Source organism: Marmota flaviventris, chromosome X (genome assembly GCF_047511675.1).
Source record: "Marmota flaviventris isolate mMarFla1 chromosome X, mMarFla1.hap1, whole genome shotgun sequence".
NCBI classification, from domain to species: domain Eukaryota; kingdom Metazoa; phylum Chordata; class Mammalia; order Rodentia; family Sciuridae; genus Marmota; species Marmota flaviventris.
Window position 1 is genome coordinate 111537850 of NC_092518.1, and position 24200 is coordinate 111562049.

Below are 24200 nucleotides of genomic sequence, written 5' to 3' on the forward strand. Positions count from 1 at the left end.
TCTTGTCTTTTACAATGTAATGTGTTAATTGTATTTATTCAGTTTTTCTGCTTTCTGTTTTTTACACTCTTTCTCTCTTCTTTCTTTTTTTGAATGATGCAATGTGTTAATTGGATTTTCTCATTCTTTTTTCTTCTCCTTTCTATATTCTCTCCTTCTCTTTTTACTCTCCTCTTTCTTTCTTCTTTTATCTCTCTTCTTTACTCACCCCATTTTTTTGTTTATTTCTCTTCTTTTCATGCTGTTCAGGGCTGAGGTTGTGACTCAGTGGTAGAGCACTTGCCTAGCATGTGTGGGACACTGGGTTCGATTCTCAGCACCAAGTATAAATAAATAAAACCCATTGACAACTAAAACAAAATTAAAAAAATAAAGAAATTATGAACAGCATATAGAAGATCTATGGGATGACATTTATTTATTTTTTTTAATTGTAGATGGACACAATGCCTTTATTTTATTTATTTTTATGTGGTGCTGAGGATCAAACACAATGCTTCACACATGGTAGGCAAACACTCTACCACAGAGCTACAACCCGAGCCCTGTGGGATGACATTTAAAGGATAAACTAAGACTCATAGATCTTAAGGAAGAAGAGAAAATACAGACTAATGGAAAAGAAATTATATTCAATAAAATAATAATAGAAAATTTTCCTAATATTTGAAATGAAATGGATATGCAGGTATGGGAGGCATTTAAAGCTCCAAATAGGACCAGAAAAGAAATTCTCCATGACAATGCCAACAATTCATATCAGAGAAATAATTTTAAAATCTGGATGACAAAAGCACTGGATCCTTATAAAGACAAACCCATCAGAACAACAGACTTATCAGCACAAACTCTAAAGGCTAGAAGGGCATGGAATGATGTTCTTCAAGCCTTGAAAGAAAATAAATGCCAATCTAGATTAGTATATCCAGCACAGTTATCTTTCAGAATCTAAGGCTTAAAAAAAAAAAAAAAACCTTTCAGGATAGGCATAAAAGGAATTCATGACCTTCATGAACACTAGGTCAGCAATGCAGAAGTCACATTAAGGAATCCTGCAGAGCAAAGAGGAAAATAAAAAATAAGCAAGAAAGTATGGGAGAGAATACTTCTCATTAGATAAGCACATGGAATGATTTAATCATTAGAAATAAAAGAAAATGATAGGAGATAACTCATACCTCTCTATGATAACACTAAATATAAATGGTCCTAATTCTCCAATTAAAAGACAGACTAGCAGATTAGATTAAAAACAAGACCCAACTGTATGTTCACTTCAAGAAACACACCTCAGAGACAAAGACATTCAAAGACTGAAAGTAAAAGGATGAAAAATGATATTCCACACAAATGGAATCTGCAATGCAAACAGGAGTAGCTACTCTCATATAAGACAAAGCAGACTTCAAGCCAAAATCCATCTAAAGAGACAAAGAACATATTGCTACCCAATTTCATAAAATAAACATTTCTCAATACAAAGGGACTAATATGCCCCAATACAATGAATGTATCATTGAAGAAATCAGAGAAGGAATTTAAAAATTCTTATTATTAAAAATGAAAATGGAAACACATTATAACAGAATCTGGGGGATATAGCAAATGCATTTACAAAAGGGAAGTTTAGAACTATGCGTGCTCACATAAAATAAATTGTGATCTCAAATGAACTAACAATGGGCCTCAAATTCTCACAAAAAAAGAACCAATCCCAAAATAGGTAGAAATAAATAATAGAGTATAAATAAATGAAAATGAAACAAAAAATACAAGTGGCTAATGAAAAAATTGGTTTTTTGAAAAACCTTTAGCCAAACTAACAAAAAGAAAGACCCAAATTAACAAAATTGGAGGTGAAAATTGAGATATTACAAGAGGCACAACTGAAATATAGATCATTAGGAACTATTTTGAAAATCTATATTCTAATATTGGAAAATCTAGAAAAAAACAGACAAATTTCTAGACACATCTGACTTACCAAAACAGAATCATAATAGAGAAAACCTAAACAGACCAATTACCACCAACATATTGAAGCTGTAAGAAAAATCCCCTCAACAAAGAAAAGCCCAGGACCACACAGACAAATAGTTGAATTCTACCAGATCTTTAAAAAACTAATTCCAATACTTTTCCAATTATCCCTTAAAACAGAAAGGGAGGGAACACTTCCAATTTCATTCTATAAAGCCAATCACCCTGATAGCAAAATTGGATAAGGACATTTCAAGGAAACAAAACTATAGACCAATATCCTTGATGAATATGGATGAAAAATCTTCAGTAAAATATTAGCAAGTCAAATTTAACAACTCATTAAAAAAGGTCATTTATCATGATCAAGGTGATTTCATTTCAGGAATGGAAGGATGGTTCAATGCATACAAATTCATAAACATATAAATAGAATCAAGGATCAAAATCACATGATTCCTCTCAATAGAAGCAGAAAAAGTATTTGATAAAATCCAACAATCCTTAATTATAAAATCCCTGAACAAATGAGGTGAGAAGGATCATACTGCAACATCATGAAGGCTACATACATATGATTAACTCATAGCCCACATAATACTGAATGGGGAAAAACTGAAAGCATTTCCACTAAAATCAGAAAAAAGACAAGGATGATAACTCTCATCATTCTTAGTCAATATTGTACTTGAAACTTTGGCCAGAATACAGGAGAATAAGATAAAAGGGATAGAAGTAGAAAAGGAAGAATTCAGATTATTTCTGTTTGCAGAGAATAGCATTTAGAAAACTCCAAAGACTCTACCAAACAGCTTTTAGAAATAAAAAACAAATTCAGAAAAATAGGATAAGACAAAATCAACATACAAAAGTCTTCTATATGTACAGAGATTGTACAGATTGTGAGAAAATCTTCACCAAAAGTACCTCAGATAAGGCAATAATTTCTAGGATACAGAACTCAATAAAACACCAAAAAAATAAATAACCCAATCAATAAATGGGCAAAGGAACTGAATAAACACTTCACAGAAGAAGAAATAAGAATGGTCAACAAGGGCTAGGGTTATGGATCAGTGGCAGAGCACTTGCCTAGCACGTGTGAGATCCTAGCTTCAATCCTCAGCACCACATAAAAATAAATAAAGAAAATGAGGGATTGTGTACAATTACAACTAAAAAACAAAAAAAAAATTAAAAAAGAATGGTCAACAAATATGTGAAAAAATGTTCATCATCTCTAGCAATTAAAGAAATGCAAATTAAAATTACACTGAGATTCCATCTCACTCCAGTTAGAATGACAGTTGTAAAGAATACAAGTAACAATAAATCTTGGCAAGGATGTGGAGAGAAAGGTACTCTCTTACATTGTTGTTGGAACTGCAAATTGTTCCAACCACTATGGAAAACAATATGGAGATTCCTTAGAAAACTTGGAATGGAACCACCATTTAACCCAGTTATCACACTCCTTGACCTATACCCAAAGGACTGAAGACCAGCATACTACAGTGATGCAGCCACTTCCAAGTTTAAAGCAGCTCAAATCACAATAGTCAAGCTATGGAAACAATGTAGGTGTCCTTTAGTGGATGAATAGATAAAGAAAATGTAGTATATATACACAGTGGAATATTACTTGGCCATAAATAAGAAAGAAATTATGGCATTTGCTGGTAAATGGATAATACTGGAAAATATGCTAAGTGAAATAAGCCAATCCCCAAAAACCAAAGGCCAGATGTTCTCTCTGATTTGTGGACGCTAACCCAAAACAAAGGAGGTCAGGGAGGGGAATAATAGAAATCCACTAGACTAGACAAAGGGAAATGAAAGGAAGGGAGTGGGGAGGGGAATAGGAAAGAGAAGAATTAATTGGATATAATTTTCCTAGCCTTGTATTTGTATACACAACCAGGGTAACCCCACACCATGTATGACCACAAGAGTAGGAACCTAAATAGAATAAGTTATACTTTATATATGTGTATTCTGCCAAAATACATTCTACTGTCATGTATAACTAAAAATAAAAGTATTTAAAAATATCTTCTATATACCAATAAATAATTCACTGAGAAGTAATAAAAAAAACAATCAATTCACAGTAGCTTCAAAAAAAAAATAAAAACCTTGGGAATAATTTTAACCAAGGAGGTGAAAGATCTCTACAAGGAAAACAGCATGGTACTGACATAAAACAGACATATAAATCAAAGTAATTAAATAGAAGACACAGAAAAAAAAACCTATTCAAGTATAGAAATTTGATTCTTTACAAAGCTCTATTAATATACAGAGGAGAAAAGAAAGCCTCTTTAATAGTCTGGGAATATTGGATGTCCATACATTTAAAAAAATGAAACTAAATCACTCTGTCTCTCTCACCATGTACAAAAGTCAACTCAAAGTAGACCAAAGACCTAGCTGTAAGTCCAGAAATTTTGGAACTGCTAGAAGAAAACAGAGTCAACACTGTAACTTATCATTGCAGACACTGACTGACTTCCTTAATAAGACCCCTAAAGCTCAAGAAATAAAACCAAGAATTTCAAGAAAATAGAAGGAAAGGCTAGGGTTGTACCTCGGTGGTAGAGCACTTGCCTAGCACATGTGAGGCACTGGATTCCATCCTCAGAACCACATAAAAATAAATAAAATAAAGGTATTGTGTCCAACGACAACTAAAAAAAAATGTGTGTGTGTACAAAAGTAGAAGGGAAACCAATAAAGTAGAAGAAGGAAATCAGGGTGAGGGGAGGAGGGATGAGGAAGAGGAGACAAGGAGAAGTATTAATGAAATTGATCAAATTATGTTATACACACATATCAATATGCAACAATGAAATTCATGATTCTGTATAATTGATATACATTAATTTAAAGAAGAAAATAATATGAATGTCTATAGATAGCAAATTTTAAAATCTCATATCAATAATCTAAGCTTCCAGCTCAATAACCTAGAAAAAAGAACAAAATAAAGCCAAAGCAAGCAGAAGGAAACAAGTTAACTGGAAACAGAGAAACAAGTCAGTGAAATGAATAGCTGATTCTTTGAAAGGATCAATAAATTTGACACACCTATAGAAAGACTGACAAAGAGAAAAACACAAATTATTAATATCAATAATAAAATGGGATATCAATAAAAACCATGCAGACATCAAAAGGATAATAAGGGAATGATATGAAAAAGTCTCCAGAAATAAATTTGGCAAGTTATATGATATGGAATTATTCCTAAAAATATACTACCTGGACCTCACTTAATATAAAATATATATTTTTAATGGCTTTATAACAGAATTATATTAGTAGTTTTTTCCATACTGAGAATGAACCCAGAATTACTTTACCACTGAGCTATAACCTTATCTCTTTTTATTTTCCAACAGAGCCTCACTAATTGGTGAGAATGATCTCAAACTTGCATTCCTCCTGTTTCAGCCTCACAAGTTGCTGGGATTACAGGCATGTGCTACCACACCCAGCCAAATTAGTAATTTTAAAATTACCCAAAAGAAATCTCCAAGCCCAGATGGATTTGCTGGAAAATTATACCAAACTTTTAATAAAGAAATAGCACCAAGTCCACACAATATCTTCTCAATTATAGGAGGGAACATTTGGAATTCATTTTATAAGGCTACTATTATCGTAATATCAAAATCACACACAGACAGTACCAAGAAAAGTATTCACCAATATCTCTCATGAATATGGATAAAAATATCAACCAATTAGGTTTTATATCAAGAATTCAAAGCTGGCACATTAGAAAAAAATCAATGTATTCCACATTAGCAAACTAAAGAATAAAAAAATCATATGGTCATGTCAATTGGTATAGAAAAACATTTGAGTAAATTCAACATCCATTCATGATTAAAAATTCTGAGAAAAATAGAAATACAGAACTTTCTGAACTTGATATAGTGCATCCACATATTTACAGCTAACATCATGCTCATGATGAAAGACTGGCTTCCCTATAATAAAGAACAAAGAAAGGATGTCCATTATCACTGTTCTTACTCAAAATAATGTTGGAAGTTCTAGCCAGGGCAATATGGTAGAAGGAAATAAAAGGCACACAGATGAAAAAGAAACTATATTATTTGAAGATGACATGATTATCTAAATAGAATATCCCATGAAACCTACAAAAATCTCCAAAATTAGTAAGTGAATTCAGCAAGACCATGGGATATATGATGATTATACAAAAATCAATTATATTTCTATATAATACCAATGAACACATAGTGAAATTTAAAATGCAATGCCATTTAAAATTTCTTTTAACATCAAACACTCAAGTGTTAACCTAACAAAACAAAAATAGTTTCACATGCTAAAAACTACAATGCTAATGAAAGAAATAACAATCTAAATACACAACATGTTCATGGATTGAATAACTCAGTAAAATGTAAATTCTTCACAAACTGATATACAGATTTAATGTAATTAATTACATTAATTCAAGCAAGAAGTTTTGTAGATAATTCTCAAGTTTATAGTTTATTTGGAAAGGCAAATGTACTAGAATAGCTAAAACAATTTTTTAAAAGAATGAATTAGTCACACCTGTAATCCCAGCAATTCAGGAAGCTGAGGCAGTAGGATAGCAAGTTCAAGGACAGCCTCAGCAACTTAGCAAGACCCTCAGCAACTTAGTGAGACCCTGTCTCAAAATAAAAAATAAAAAGGGGCTAGGGATGTTGCTCAGCAGTAAAGTACCATAGAGTTCAATCTCCAGTACCAAAAAATAAAGGTAATAAGAATCATTCTACCCAATTTCAAGACTTATATATATGTACATTAATCAAAACTGTATGGTATCATCACAGGGACAGACACATAAATCAATGAAACAAAATAGAGAACTCAAAAATAGACTCAAATATATAAACTATTTTTTACAAAGGTGCTATTTTAGTCAGCTTTTTTTTTTTCTTGCTGAGATAAAAAAAAAACTGACAAGAATAACAGAGAGAAAGAAAAATCTCTTGTGGTTCACAGTTTCAGAGTTTCAGACCATGGCCAGCTGACTGTAGCTCTGGGTCTAAGGTGAGGCAGAACTTTATGGTGTAAGGGTACATGGCACAGGAAAGCAGTTCAGGACAAGGTAACAAGGAAGCAGAGTGAGAGAGAGAGAGCTCTGCTTACCAGGGACAAAACATAAACTACAAAACAATGCCCCTAGTGACCTACCTCCTCCAACCACATCCTACCTGCCTATAGTATTTACCACCCAGTTAATCCATATCAGAGGATTGATTCACTTATTAAGTTATAATGTTCATGATGTGATCATTTCACCTCTAACCATTCTTATATTGTTTCTTACATGAGCTATTGGGGGATACTACATATCCAAACCATAATAGGTGTGAAAGATAACAAACAGTACTGCACCCACTGGACATCCAAAGTCAAAATATAAACCTTCACCTAAATCTCATCTATACAAAAATTAATTCAAAATTGATCATATACATAAATGTAAAACATAAAAAATCATGAAATCTTTAGGAAAAAACACAGGAGAAATTTTTATAACTAAGAGCTAGGCAGTGTTCTTATACTTTAAAACAAAAGCATAATCCACAAGAGGAAAACTGATAAATTGGACTTCAACAAAATTAAAAACTTTGCTCTGTGAATGACACTGCTAAAAGGATGAAAAGACTAGCTATAGAGTGGAAGAAAATATGTGCAAAGTACTATTTCTCAAAATTCAAATTAAAAATCAAATGCATTTAGAAAATGGGAAACACACCTGAGTATGTGCCTATTTCTCATGTTACTCCTCTGGAGTTTTGTCCTTGGCCTTTTCTGTATCGTACACACTACCCCTGTATAAATTCTACATCCATTCTAATCGCTAATTTATAGATGTAATATAGTCTCAAGGGTGCAAAACTGGTTTCTTTAAGCTTCATATTGCCTTCAGCTGAGTTTTGTTTGGCAAACTTATCAATTTTTTTTTTACTTGATACCTTTGGGCAGGGCCTGTGCTCATCTCTTCCTTTTCTCTTAACCCCATATCGACCTCAACTAGAATCATCCATTTATGTTACCTGCCAGGATCTTATGGACATTCAGATTTGTGGCTCCTTATATTGAATGATCTCAAAGCTACATCTGTAACCCAAACTACACTTCCACACTCTGTATAATATATCCAACCTTTTTCCTTAACCCCATTTGGATATATGGCAGGTGCCTCACATTCAATATAGGTAAAAGTAAGCTCAGGATTTCTATTCTCAGTGAATGGCACTCCCTGACACCCAAGTCAGAGTCTCATACTTTCTCTGCATTTACCCACTTTTACCATTTACATGCAACTGGTTAGCAAGTCCTGTCAATTCTACCCTCTAAATCTCTCTCAAATGTATACCTTCTTCTTGCTCCCCACTATCATAGATCTAACTTTTAATTTTCACCTGAGACAAGAAATAGCATCTACAGAGGATGTCATATTTCATATCCAGGTCCCTAATGCTCCCCAGGATCACCTCTTTACAACTCAGTTTACATCCTAGGTTCAAGTATAGCAGTCCCAGGAACTTACCAGATTATCTATACCCATGTTTTTTCATGCTCTATCATTTGAAACACCCTTCCCATTTCTATCATTTCAGGAAAACCCATATTCTTATTCCTACTTCAACTCAGAGATTCTTATCTCCAGAATAAATGCCTTTTCTGAGGCCTCTCCTGTCTTATCTAGGATAGATGCCCTCATACCTCTCATTCATCTCCTCTACTAATTTCCCTGTAAGCACTGAAGATATTCTTCACTATATCACCAATACATTTTAAATTAACTGATACACAAAGTCCCTCCATATTTTTTAAATGAATGACTCTCTAAATAAATTCTATCTCCTTAGATTGGTGCCTAAGAGTCTTTACAATCGAGTTCCAAACTCCATATCCATCCATATCTCTCTCTATACTCCCTACATGCTCCAAACAATGTAAATATTAAAGAATATTACATTATAGCTTTTAACTTGAAGAAAGTTTGTGAAACATAATAATTACATTCACAAGTTTAGATAAATTGCCACTATGACTGTTGACTAAGTAACCCAATTGGCCTACTTTATTACTGAAAAACCCTGTACTGGTGGTTTCCTACTTCTCACACTCCTCCTACTCTCCTCAGTAAGCTATCCCTCATCCACCAAATTAAATATTATCTTCTTGAAACCTGGCCACCTCTAGCTAGTCAGAAACAGAAGTGATTGTCCCTCCCTGTGAGTTCTTCCACACCTTATATTCTATGGTAGCTATTCAGTTTTGTCTTGTTTTATAATTTTTGTAGGCACAGCTTTTATACCCTTCCTGGCTACAATCTCCTTCAAAGCAAAGAACATGTCTTTTTTGACCTTCAAATGCCCTCTAGCATCTTGAACTTAGCAGATACTCAATACATGTTTTAAATGAATATTAAACAAAATCAGATTAGGGGAATATTTCAACTAATTACAAATACATTTGGCATTTGATTATCATCTCCGAAGCCAAAAATTTTGTAAATTTGAAAAATAAAACTCATTCATGGTACTAATTAAGTATTAATTATAAGGGTGGTGTTTTCCATTTACAAATATTAACATAAGGAGAAGGGGTTTTCAAAGTCAGTAAGAGGAATAGACGCTTTGGTTTCCATTTCTAAAACCAAAGCTATAGTAACCATTTCCATATGGCCTGCTTGTATGGTAACATAATGGCATCAGTTTCCAGCTGAAACTATACTGGAAACTCAGAGGTATCTTTTCAATTCTTGAGTAGGTCCCCTGGAAACTTCCTGAGATAAAGAGCCATAATTTAATTTGGCATTACATAACCCAGTCACGGAAATCACGAAGGAGCTCACGTTTTCATTCCCTTCATAGTAGACATTTAATTATATGATAATTACTTACAGCTTGCTGCTCAGCTTCTACTTTTATGAAATGTAAATTACACTTCACTCAAATGTGCAAGATGAGCATTTAAAATACTTCACTAAATAGGTTTAAAGAATTTTCTGACATTTTTCCCCAGGCCAAGAATTAGAAAGGCAATATACTTTCAAAGGACACTTTCATTTAGATACCAGGAAAGTTGAGTTCTTAATGAATATCTGAAAGAAAGAAAAAGGCTCCAAGAAAGAAAAACACATAGTGTGTTCTAAACAAGCTCAATGGTGGCCATAAAGCCATATTCTAATCTCTCAGAGTAAGTCAACTACTTTATCAACTGTGCCCACTGGTGGATTCATTAACTCAGTTTTACTGATAAGCCTAAATAAAGTGATGGCAATGATAAAGATGATATCACTTGAATGATTACATTTGGAAGTGAATGTTGAATGTATTATTTTATTCTTCTATAGCATTATTTTCCTGATATTAAAATTATGGATGCCCAACAGAAGTCAAGTGATTGGAGAAATCATTATTTCCACTGCTGTGTTATGCCTTTAAGTAAAAACCTAATTTGGGGAATCCAAAACCAAAAATGACTTCATGAAAACATAAAACATTCTCCTTAAACCTTATGACTTGCATCCCAGAGGCTTTGCCATTGTTTACTGCCAGTTCAAAATGGCAATAATGGATGACTCTCCATGGTATATGTCTCTGGTGGCGCATCTAGTTTCTTGATAGAAAAAGTTTAAAGGAAGTAGGAAATGAATGAGAGTCAGAAGGGGAGGGAGGCAGTTAAATTTTCAAATGAAAAATAAATATATAGAAATTTAAATAATTTATCTGCCATAATTTCAGAAATAACTACAAATTCATGGTAAGCTACCACTGATAATAAAACCTTCTACAAATACAAGGTGTTTTTCTTATTTTCAAAGAATTTTCTCAAAATCATAGTGTATTAGAGCTAAAGGGAACATTAAAATTCACTTAGTAAAATGCATTCTTCCAATGTCTTATAAATTTTGTTAAAGTATAACATATCAATACAATAAATATAAATCTTAATTGTACAAAGTTTATAATAAAAGTGAACACACCTGTGTTTCAACACCCAGATCAAAACTTGGAGTATTATCAGCATCCCAAAAGCCTCTCTCATGTCCATCTTGGTCTTCTACCCATATTCTGATTTCCATCACCACAAATCAATCATTTTGTCTTGTTTAAAATTTATATATATGGATTCTGGGGGTTTTTTAGTTATAAATGGACACAATATCTTTGTTTACTTATTTTTATATGGTGCTGAGGATCGAACCCAGTGCCTTACATGTGCAAGGCAAGTGCTCTGTCACTGAGCCACAACCTCAGCCCCTGGATTCTGTTTTTGATCTGGCTCCTTTCTCAACCTTATATCTGAGATTAATCCACATTGTAAAATTTTGCTTATTGAATTGCTCTATGATATTCCATTGCATAAATATATCACAATTTACTTATCCATTCTAATGTTGATAGGCATTTAGGTTGCCTTCAGTTTGGTGCTATTATAGGTAATCCTGCATCGACAGTTTATACATGTCTTTTGATACCCTTGTGTGCATTCTGTTGAGTATAGACATTAGGTCACTGGGTACCTACATTTGACTAAAATAGATATTTCCAGTTCTCTAAAGTGGTTGTATCAATTTACACTCCAACCAACAGTGTATAAGGGTTCCACTAACTCCATATCCTTGATGATACTTTTTCATGTTGATATTTTTAATGTTGGCTGTCCTAATAGGTCTGTAATGTTAGTTCATTGTGGTCTTAATTTTTATTTCCCTGGTAACTAATAGTGCTTGCTGACCATTTCGACATCTTATTTGTTGAAATACCTGTTCAAGACTAAATATTTTTAAATTGAGCTTTTTTGGTGGATCTGAAGGGGTTCTTTATGTATTTTTTATACCAGTCCTTTGCCAATTATGTATATCCCACTCTCATTTGCCTTTTCAAACTCTTAATAGCAAGTTTTTGGATGAATAAAAATTCTTTATTTAAAAAAAAAGTTCAAAAGGTCTCAAAATACCTATGTAAGGAATGAGAAAAGAGATATCACTACAAATATATCTTTTAAAAAGAATAATATAAACAACTTTATGCCAACTCTTTTGCTATGATAATAGTCTGTGCACTCTTGATTTTCAACTTATAAACTATCACTACCATATAAACTTAAAGAATGAAAAGTTAGAAAATGGCCTCTGGATTGTTACTTCTCAAATATGGAAAGATATCATCTCATTTATTCAACATTTGATTGCATCTTCTAAATGGTAAATATGTGAGGGGATAGGATATAACAATGAATTTTAAAAATCAGTCCTTACCCTCATAGAGCTTGCAAACTGTGAGAAAAGCAAATATTAACGATTACCCTAATAATTCATTATGGCAAGTGCTACATAGAATAGCTTCACGGTGTTATACATGTGCATAATGGGGACCTAATTAGACTAGGAGAACATGGAACACTTATCTAAGTTATACATAAGCTGAGACTTAGAAGTTTGCTAGGTGAAGGGTAATTTGAAGCGCAGGGAGGATGGGAAAGGGAAAATTCAGAAAGAATTAGTGCCCTCCCACCAGGTGTGCAGACACAGAAATGCATGCATGCAGCCTTCCTAGGGCAATGTGACCCAGGGATTCAACTAAAACCAAGGCTAAATTTAGAAAAGAATTAAACTGTCTTAAAATGGAAATGACTCTGAGTGTAGAAAACAGAAATAAAGAGGTATTTAGAGCTTCAAGGCAATGTCCTCAAAACTGGTAGGGCTACTAGAATTTAACAGTTTCTACAAGTAGAGAGTATAGGTACCCTGTTCCTTGACAGTACCCAGGGAATGGCAGAATCGCAGAAGAAATGGCAATGTGGTATTTGATGAAGGCCATTCCAGGGCTCCCAGCATGGACAGAAACCCCTGTTTCTCAATCTGGTCCAAAATCAGCAGGGGTGCTAGCCATTAAAAGCCTTGGACAATGAATGTGCCATCAGTGGGGAACAGTATGTACAGAGAAGATCTGAATAGTCCCTGTGATTGTCCAAAGATACCCAGTACTTAACATAAGCCTGGAGATTTCAGTAACAACTGAGATGGAATATTCTATCAAATGTAGGTGGGGTATATGAGCAATGAAAATATATCATCTCATTTATTCAACATTTGATTGCATCTTCTAAACGGAACATGGAACACTTATCTAAATTACACATAAGCTGAGACATAGTAGAGAATAAAAGAAGTATGCCTTTCACTGTATATATTGGGGTCAAATGCATGCTAATATAAGATTTAATATTGGGAAAAAGCAATGGAATCTGAAGATACTCTCAAAGCAGTTTAAGCTGAGTTTCAGGTGTCTTTGAGGACTCTCTTGATGGTAACTATGGAAGAAGCAGTTAAACATGCAAGACCAGTGCAGACAAATACTCAATGAATGAAAGAATGAGTGGTCCTGGCCCTTTCAGGGACCCATTCCAATCTCCAGAAATTCACTGTCATACTTTCATCTCTCCCTCAGAAGGGACATATAGAAAGTTGGGCTGCCTTAATCTTAATCTATTGCTTCCCAGCAGTGAAACAGGGCCTCCCAAGTGACTGCCAAGGTTGTAGGGGCAAAAATGTGCTTCATGCTTTACTGAGAAAGAAGCACCTCCTTGAGTTATGTGTCATTAGTGAATCCTAATGTCATTAGATACAAGAATCAGAATTTGCATAGAAATCATTGCAGGGAATTGTTTCTTCCCCATGCTGGTATTGATTTCCCAGCACTGTTAGCTGCTTAATGCTACTGCCTTTAATTGATTACTCTAGGGAAGTCCCTCAATAGCAGGCTTCTTCAATTGAGACGCTAGGACATTCATTGAATGTGATTCGACAACCCCAATTGACTCGGGAGACCTCTGCCTATCTATAGCATAATCATAGCAGCCCTGCACACTTTAATAAATAATGTGGCCCTTCCAAATGCAATACTCAGGCTATGGCCCAGGTAAAAATATGAACCTGTCCATTTCTGTTTGTCTACTAAAAAAATCAATAATCAAGTCATACATTTGTAACTACATGCAAAGTTGGGTGTCTGGGACTTATTTTAAAACTTATTCTTATTTCAACCTCTGTATATGTGTAAAAACTCTGAAATGACTGAATTCACCCTTATTCCTGCCTCAGTAAGTAGTTTAATCTACCTACAATCTCCTTTGGCTAACTAGGATACTTCACTGTGCAGTATTTGAGACAGTATTTTCACTATCAAAGACTAGGGAAGTTGAGAAGTATTGGGTAAAAGCATGCTGAGTGAGGACAGCTCAGGGAGCACTTCAGTAATTTACCCAATCCCCAACAGGAGCTTCTAGTTTTCCAATTCACTTTCTCCTAAATGTTGGCCTCAGGAAAAAGGGTCTGGTTCATTAATTCAATTCAATTGATCAAATATAATGTGCCTTGGTGAAGATGATATAAATGTGAACCCACAAATTCACATGCACAAGAATTTTTTTTCTTATATCTTGGTCTATTTTGAGCCTCATTCCTCCAGACAGTATAAAAACAATCTAAGTCAATTCAAGCTGTCCCTACTCTCTATGGGGTTGTGACTGAGATCATCAGAAAGTATTTGATCTTCAGCTGTGTGCTGCTATTCTCCCTGGAATCCATTTGTGGCCTTGATTTTCTCTGTACATAGGATATTCTCTGCAGGAATATTCTAATTTCACCCAGGCCTGTTACAGATGCACTCAGATCACTGCTATTCCTTTTTAACCTTGAACTTAAATTCTGTCATGTCCCAGAGACCCTTGTACATATCCAGAAAATATTTGGTTCTTATAAATACCTTGTCAGTTTCCAAGGGATTGTGATGGGGTTTCAAATCCAATCTCCTGAGAAACACATTCATCAACCCACTCTACTACTCTGCCAACAGGCTGAGTTCAGGGGATCTCTAAAGGGCTTGCTGCTTCCCCTTGTATGGAGAGTGGCAAAGCATAGTCTCTCTACCTACATTCCCACCTACTGAGGATTGTAGTTCTTCAACCTGGATCTCAGCCCACAAGGGTAGGTTACAGTAGCTCTGTTAAGGGACTCATTAGGGGCTCATTCTTGTTCTCTCAATCCTCTCATATACCATGGAATCCCCATCTAATTTGAAGGAAAGAAAACTAGCTTTGGATGATCCTGTATGCTTTTCAATCTATTGTGTTAGTCATGAAGTGTATTTCCTGGGTTCTTCAGGACTTGGGCATTTAAAGCTCAAAAGTTCTCATTCTGGAAATTCTAAACAAGCTTTTAAAACTCAAAGGCTAAATTTTACTCTTTTGTTTTCAATTCTCCTATAATGAATTCTTAGGTGACAAATATCTTTTCTGAATATAGAAAGGGCAAGGTATAAACACACAACTCATAGAAGATAGTTTAATGAAACATTACCCCAACATGTTACTTTATATTTAAGGCCTCTGCAGAAACTATAGAATGCAAAAGAAAATACACACTCCATATGCTAAAGAGAATACAGTTTCATTATGGAGACAGTGATTTATATATCTGAAACACACACAAAAAAATGCATCATCACCACATATGATCCAGGGATAGCTTAAATGAAATTCTAAATGCTATAAAGAAGTCAAAGAAAAAAGTCATCAATAGGGATCAGAGACAGTTCCATAGAAAAGATTAACCAGATTAGCCTGAAGGGGCTGGGGTTGTGGCTCAGTGATAGAGTGCTTGCTTAGCATGTGTGAGGCCCTGGGTTCGATTCTCAGCACCACATATAAATAAAATAAATGTCCATTGACAACTAAAAAATATTTAAAAAATAAAATAAAAAGAAAAAAAATAAAATAGAAAGAAGGAAGGAGAGAGGAGGAAATAAAAATGAATAATTTTATCTTGAAACTTTTCTCCAGGCAAGTGTCATATCCCTTATATTAGGCTTTTTATAGTGTTTTCACTTTTCTCCTGCAGTTTTGACAAAAGAAAGCTTATTCATATCTTTCAAAACCTAATATGCCCAAGAGCTCATTTCACTTATGATTCAACACATGCTTATTAAATAACTATTATATGTTGAGCCCCCCCAACTAGGCAGCATTAGGGCCATTTGCATAGACTAGGAACAACTTTGGATCTCCTAGCAAGTAGGACCCACATAATGGACAGTGTCATATATAGCACTGGTTCTCACAGTTGAGCAAGCTTCAAAATCACCTGGAAGACTTGTTAAAACAGTGCTGGGCTTCACCTCCAGGGTGTCTAATTCAGTTACTATTCAGGTTTTCTGATTTCAGGCAGTTCCTGAGGATTTTCATTTCTAACAAGTTCCAAGTGTGGTTGATGTTGCTGGTCTGGCAGGAAACAGTGGCATCATGATTAAGAACCCATAGGATTCATAGGCACCCAGACCAGAGTTTGAATCTCAGCTCTGGCACTTACTAGCTTTGTAACTCTGAGCACCTTAGCTACTTAAAGCCTCAGATATTTTTATCTTTATCAGTTGATACAAGATTCAGCAAATTTTTTGAGATCTACTGTATGTCTAGATATAGTTTAAATAAATTGAACAATATAGACATGGATCCTGTGGGGTGATAAACATTAAACACAATCACCAGAAACACTGTATGATTAGTGTTGTAATCAGTACTTTGAAGAAGGGGAGGAAGGTGGGTGCCATGAGAAAATAAAGCAGGGAAACCTAATCCAAACTGATTGGTCAGGGAAGACATTCTAAAGTAATGTCTGATACCTGAACTGATACCTGAACTGCGAGTAAGGCTGATACCTGAAGTGCAAGTAAGGAGGGGTGGGCATTGCTCACTAGTAGTAACAGTGGTGTAGGTCTGCTAGTGCTTTGGAGCTGATGGATGGGCAAGGGATGATGGTGTGGTGGGCTTCTGTGTGGGATTGGTAGGGAGATGGGGTAAAGGGTAGCATGGGCTACAGAAGGAGTAGATGAGGTTGGTGGTATTGGGTGGGGATAGAGGGTAAAATGTTATGTTGGGATCTGGAATGTCCCCCAAAGGCTCATGTGTTGTGTTAAAGGCTTGGACCCTAGTGCAGCAATGTTCAAATACGAGGCTTTGGGGAAGTTATTATATCATGGGCACTCTAACCTCATCAATGAATTGATCCACTGATGTATTTCATACCTGAATGGACTGTTGGGAGGTAATACAAACTGTAGGAGGTGGGATCTAGTTGAATGGAGTGGAAGAGGAGCTGACAGAGATTGGCTGTTAGTTGGAGAAAAGTTGGAAAGAAAATCCAAGAAAATAGACAACAGAGGGAAAGAATCCAAACAAAGAAAATATTAAAGACATAAAAAAATGCAAAACATCATTCATATATCATTGTCGTCCACACACTGATGCATAAAAAACAACCTGTTCCAAATATGGTAGAGAGATTAGTGAATCAAAAAATAAAATAAATCTTTCTGGAAAGTCGAACTGTCTCTGTCAGTGTTCAACAGTTTCTCAGCTCTGTGTTTAAGTCTCTCGGATCACCAACCCAGATTAGCCCTCGCAAACCCAGTCTCTATCCCACCAATCTGGGCTTCAGATACCTCAGGCTCAGCCATGCTGCAGTCCCAAGATCTCAATGCTGCTCCTACTTGCAGAGAGACCACCAGGGATACACTCAGGCAAATTAGCAACCCCAAAATGCAGCAGCAAGACAGGCCTTACCTCTCCAATATTTTCCATCTCTCTACCACAATTGTCCACTTTCATGCCCCACCTCCCTACCACTCCCTATTGCCCACACTCAGAAGCCCACCACACCCAGAAGCCTATCACACCATCATCCCTCGATAATCAGAGCAGTTCCATGTCTTTCTGCTGGGAGCCATCCATGAACTGTGCATGAACCAAATTGATGTGGAAACCATCAGACAGGAAAGCCTGGCATCAGGAACTCCTAGCAGCAACCTTGCTGGTTTGAGAATGTCTGGTTCATGTGGCTTCCTATCCAGCTCCATCACAAGTTCAGCACAGCATCAGAGATGGAGTGAACCCCTGGAGCCACACAACCTCTGAGATGGGTGTGGCTTGCCAAAATGCCAATCAACCTGTTTAAGGCAAGACCCTGGCCATACCAAGAAGCACACACCAAACAAGCACTGAACCAAGACTCCTCCCACTGAAACTTTATCCCTGCCTTTGATGTAAGAATCAATAAATAAAGAATTAAATAAATTAATTAAATAAAGAATTAAATTAATTAAAGAATTGGGGCTATTTTTCAGTTGTTCAGTTCCAGATCCTATCAGGATTGGAAGACCTATCAGATGCTTTACTTATCTAATTTCTGGCTCTGTCTCTATTTCTTAGTAATTATTTCAGACTTACTATTTCTCAGGCAGCTCACACCTCCTGAGCAGGAACCTACCTTGGTGGGGTGCTGGCAACCCCACAATATCTTTCCTTTCCTGTGTCTGATTTCTTGACGTGTATCCCAGTATTGATACTGAATTTCCATACAAAAGTATTTCCTAGTCTGAACTCTGATATGAATCCCTAATATATACTGCCATAATTCCTTGATAATTGATCAATAGCTTATATGTACTCTGCCAACTGATATCTCCTTGGATGACCATTGGTCAACTGCCTCCCTCATGCTTGACCAATGATCTGGTTCTTGGTTCAGTTGTTATTATGGATACTTATATTTACCTGCTCTTATCCTTCTGTGGTATGATCTGATTTTGAACTTACTTGGAGTCCAACCACCATGTACTCAAGCCTATAAAAACCAAATCATTAAATAAATGATTACATCTCTGTCTCAGCCCAGGCTTCACCTGACCCAGTAGGCCCTCCTGAATTCCAAAGACTTTTATTCCAATGCAGTCTGTTCTATCTGTTCTATCACCACTCAAATTCTTCACATCATTTGCTTTTTAAAAATTCAATATGGCTTACTTGATATTCTTGGGCTCTTGTAATTGTAAGCTTAGACCCATAAACAAGTCAGAGGTGCTCCTTTATAATACCTGGGCTCAATTGTCCAGTTCCTGAGAAATCAGCACTCACATTTGGATGGATTTTCCTGAAGCCATCTGATAGTTTAATAAGTGAATCTGTTACACATGTTATACTATAGGCCTATATTGAGAGGTATCATTCTATTCTGAAGCTACAGATCTCAGAAAAAGGAAATCTCTCCTTCCTGAATTGAAAACTACATTAGCTATATAGCTCTGATATGCATCTTTAAAGGTCTAATTGATCAGGTCCATGTTCCTCATATTCATCAAACCATAAGTGGAGATGAGGGGGTAAAGCTACTAATGGGCTCAAAGCCTCTCAGTTTTCCTGAGTTTTGTTCCAGTAATATGGAGGTGAGATCAGAGGTAAGAAAGGGAGGTGATGGAGTGTGTTGGTTGCAGACAAGGCAGGTTTTTGAGTGGAAGATTTTTCATTTGTAAAGCTGCTACTTGTTACTGGGCCAAAATGCCCTGGGTGTGCATACAGTGGAAAGGAGAATTTTTTCTCAGAAAGTGTCATCTCAAAGAATCTAGGAGGTCTCCTGATCAGGATTTGATGGTGGCTTTGGTGCCAGGGGCTAGGTGGCAACGGTTAAGGCAAAGGACTCTTAGAAGCAGGAAATACAAGGCTCTAACAAAGAATGGAAAAGTATCTGCAGTTAGCCCAAAGATCTGAAGTTAGAGAAGACCAGGAATTCACAATAGGCAGTAGAAGTCGCAAGATGTCAGAGTACCAGAAGGAGACCAAATCCTACAGGGGCCGAAAAAAGAGCAGCCAGTTTCCAATCAAAGTTTATAACACTAGGCAAACACAAAACATTATTCCAGGAGCTCTATGGAACAGGTTTGAAGCTGAATTAGTCACACAGATGATGCTCACAGCCAAAGTGTTCAGTTTTTCACTGGGCAGATGTGGGGAAAAGTGTGATAAATGGGATTTAGTTTTTAAGCTCTCACTTCCCTTTTAGCAATCTCTCATCCCAGGTATCACTTGTTACATCCAACTACACGGATCAGTCACAAATATCCCACCCATAAATTTGATTCAATGCCCCAAGGTCCAGAAGACCCTGTATCCTGGGTTTCCTGCAGTGCTCTCTGCCAGCCAGTCAGACCAAAGCACAAATGGGCTCAATGTTGCATAACACATTTTCCCATTGCATTTTAGTGAAAGCTTTTAATAAATCATGTCTTTTAATAATGTGAACAAAAAATAATTCTAATACAAATAATTTCTAGCTCTACAACATATCTGAGAGAATTTGGGGGACTGGCTTAAAACAATACAAATTTATTCTTTTATCATACTGGAGGCCAATTGTCTAAAATGGTTCTCACTGGGTTATTCACAACGTAGGTAGGGCTGGTTTCTTCTTGAGAATTTGAAGGGAAAATTTATTTACTTACCTTTTTCAGCTTTTGTGGCTGCCTGGATTTCTTGGCTTTTGACCCTTCCCTCCATCTTCAAAGTCATCACTCTAATCTCTGCTTCTATTTTATCATCTATTTCTGACTTCTCTCTTGTCTCTTCCATTTGGACCTTAGTGATTATATTAAGCTCAACTCAATATTCCTTAACAATCCTCCCATATCAAGATTCTTAACTAAACCACCTATTCAAATTTCCTTTAGCATTTAAGGTAATATATTCACAGGTTCCCAGGATTAGTATGTGGACATATTTGGGGGATCATTAATCACCCTCATACAAGGAACATTTCAAATTGTACCATGGTTCAGACATTTTCTGTGCCTGCACATAGCTCATAGATTATAGATTTTTTTAAAAAATTGAAATAACTCAGTGTTATACCAGCCTAATGATCATCACCTTCCAAAAGCTGTGAGGGTCAAAGGAAGTGGTTTGGGGGAGGAGGGAAGAGAGAAGTGGGGAGAATGTTATAAAAGTTCCACAATGGAGCATTTGGAATTAGCCTCTTAACTAACTCCACTGCCAATTAGGACCAGGCTCTGTCTTGTGCTTTCATTTGAAGCCCCATTCCATGACAATTCATTTCAGTGATTTTGCTGCTTTTCCAATACAATTTGTTCCTGAGCTCAAATGGTGCTCTCAGCCTGTTGGAGGTTAAAGGCCTGTTTCCTTCAACTCTGGCCTTGATTGAGGAAATGGGAGGTGGGCATTTGGAAAACTTATCTGGGAAGGAGGGAAATTTAAACTAAAGGCAATCCTATCATTCTTCAGAAATATCTAAAGAAATTAGAACAATGGTGACTCAAAATGACATCCTATTTAGTGTAAAAGCTCCCATCTGCTCCTGTGGGGTAGGAGATGACAACTTGAGCCTCTGTGTCCAGAGAATCTTCACAAGCCTCAGAAACTGAAGACACGAACCTAGTGGTAAGCAAGATAGAAAGCAATGGCCCTGGGTACTGTCTAAGTTTCATGTTTTAGGAAGAAATTTACATTTCTTCCTTAAAAGCTTATATACTTACTATAAGCTAAGCACTGTGCTAAGAGCACTACATGCATCTTGCCATTTGACTTCATAACAACCACATAAAGCAATTAATCTTAGTCCATTTTGCAAATTAGTAACTGGAAGCACAGAGAGGTGAAGTGATACATCCAACATGAAACAGCTCCTATGAGGCAGAGGTAAAATTTGACTCAGGCATATCTGATTTCCAAGCCCACATATTTATCTATTATGCTACACATCTCTACATTGAACCCTGTGTGGGGAACTATATATTAAAGATGTGAATATTTATGGCGCCAAATAGATTAACACACTTGCTCACTAAAAATATTGTCCTCGTGGATTTAATGTCCATATTAGGGTCAGCAATATCAAGGCAACTTTCACCAGGTTTTCATAAATTATAGTGTGTAAGAAATGAAACCCAAGCATGTATATTGAGAAACTAGTTATGTGATCATATACTGATCCAGACCAAAGATTACTTGATAAAGTATGTGCCATGTTAAAGTAAATCCCCTTCTGGGGTAGAACTACATGGTCAGGATATTAATTCCAGGAAACATCAACATATAACAATCCTCACTTTTCTTTTTATATTCACTTTTAAAAGCCTTATCTAGCCACTCCCTACATACTTATGAGTAAAAGAAGCCCAAGGTTTCATGTGCACCAATAAAAAGCTTCCATGTGTCCCTTGTCTCCAACCACTCAAACAGGTTCAAAAGTAGGAAGGACACCGCCAAATCCTTGGATCTGCCATTTAAAGGAAGAGGAGGAAGAAGAAAGAGGAGGAGGAGAACAGGAGAGGAGAGGTAAAAGGAGAGAGAAGAGGAGGTATATAAATATCTTACTCAGAAAATTTGGAGAAGATTCTAATTTGAAAGATTGATCATAAGAGCCAGTCAATGGCGGGGGGGGGGGGGGCAGGGATATAGCTCAGTTGGTAGAGTGCTTGCCTTCCATGCACAAGGCCCTGGGTTCAAAACCCAGTACTGCCAAAAAGAAAGAAAAAAAAAAAAAGAGCCAGTCAATGTTGCACAGGGCCTCAGTTTGATAGAGAAAGGAAACTTTCAAGATCTGTTCATTGGGAACTGCCCATGTGTCTCAGGCCAGCACTGTACACCACCATTACATGTTGTCTTAACTCCTGCAGGTTTGGGTGATTTATTCAAAGAACAATTATTAAGGGCCAAGTATATGCCCAACACTATACTAGACCCTGTGGAGTGTATGAAGATATACAACACATAATCCTGCTCAAGACAATACTTCTGTCTTTATATTCAAAGTTCCCAGTACAAATAGAGGAACTATATAGAAACAAAAGATGAAAAATTGCTTCAGTGATGCAGTTCTCTTAACTGTGGGTCATTTTACTTTTTCACTATTCCCCTGTTTCCTTCCCTACAACTCCCTAATCTCATTCCTTGGACTTCAGACTGCCTTTCCTCTCCCTTCCTTAAGGGACAGCCCATTTTTTGTGCTTCAGTGTCTTCCTGCCATTCCATGAAGATTGACCCTAACTCCTGATGTCTGTTACCTTTACCTATTCACAGGCATCATTCTCCACAATATTAACACTCATACCATCAACAAAGAAAATAACACAACCTGTAGTTTGAGCACTAAAACAGTACAAATCAAAGACTGGCAAACACTTGGTGGCAGCATACTCAAATTCAAATAGGAGGATTTTTTTTTTCTAAATGAGAAGAAACAGCCTAAATTCACAAAACTAAAGTTAGAAAATGCCAGATTTTCAAAGCTAAAGTTAGAAAATGATAACCATGTCACATCTGTAATCAGTTGATCTCAGGAAGACTCAATTGAGAATGTGTTGCAGTCCTGATATTTCCAAAAAGAAAATTATGGGACTATGGAGTGTATCCTCAGACTATAACCATAAGAAAGAGTTCTGGGTTCTAATATTTTAGCACTAAAGGTAGAAAACCCATTGTGTCTCCATAGTTCTTTGGAGAAAAATAAGTTATTTGAGTAAAAATAATCCAGACTATTAGAAACAATAAGCCAAATGAGAATGCATATATATGTATTTCTGCTTAGGTATAATGAGCTATTAGTAGGATATTTATAAGAATAAATATCTTTGAGGACTGCACTCACAGGGAGTCAAACCCTTTTCTGAGGTCACTGTCAAAGGTGAAATGATCTCCCATTGATGCTGAAGGTAGAGGCTGGTTCAGATGATCTCCCAAGGCCATTGAATTCTACAAAACAGAATATATTCTACTTCTTCACAGACAAAACATGTTAATTATTAATAGCCCAGAATAACAAACTGCCTCTGATACTTTCTGAAATGTGGGGCTCAAAATCATTTTGAAATTGTGCCACTAAATCAATGATGTCCAACTGACTGAGGAATGCCAGAGAAACAGTCAACTCCCCCCGTCTCATTATAGCTTTTATATTTCTCAAGAGAGTAAATCTATAGTTTCCATCCATCATCAGACATCCAAGCCAAGAAATTCAATGGTAAAAATTATGTAATATTTTATTTCAGCTGGCACAGATACAATCAAAGTCTATCAAAAAACATATTGAGCCCCTACTATGTATGCATCCTTGTACCAGCTGCTACCAGGTAGACAGAAAAGTATTGGCTTGGTCTCAAAGTTTACAACATACTTGGGAAATAAAATTAACATATAAAACAAATAAAAGATAAAATGTGGCCAGGCACAGTTTCACATGCCTGTAATCTCAGCAACTTGGGAGGTCAAGGCAGGAGGATCCCAAGTTCAAGGCCAGCCTGGGTAACTTAGTGATATCC

General features: G+C 36.1%; 1 non-coding gene across 1 annotated transcript; it reads left to right on the plus strand.

Moving 5' to 3' along the window:
* The first annotated feature begins 22328 nt into the window (after positions 1-22328).
* Positions 22329-22404, plus strand: Trnag-ucc (transfer RNA glycine (anticodon UCC)). Its single transcript has one exon. It is a non-coding gene; the product is annotated as a tRNA-Gly (tRNA).
* Positions 22405-24200: the final 1796 nt, after the last annotated feature.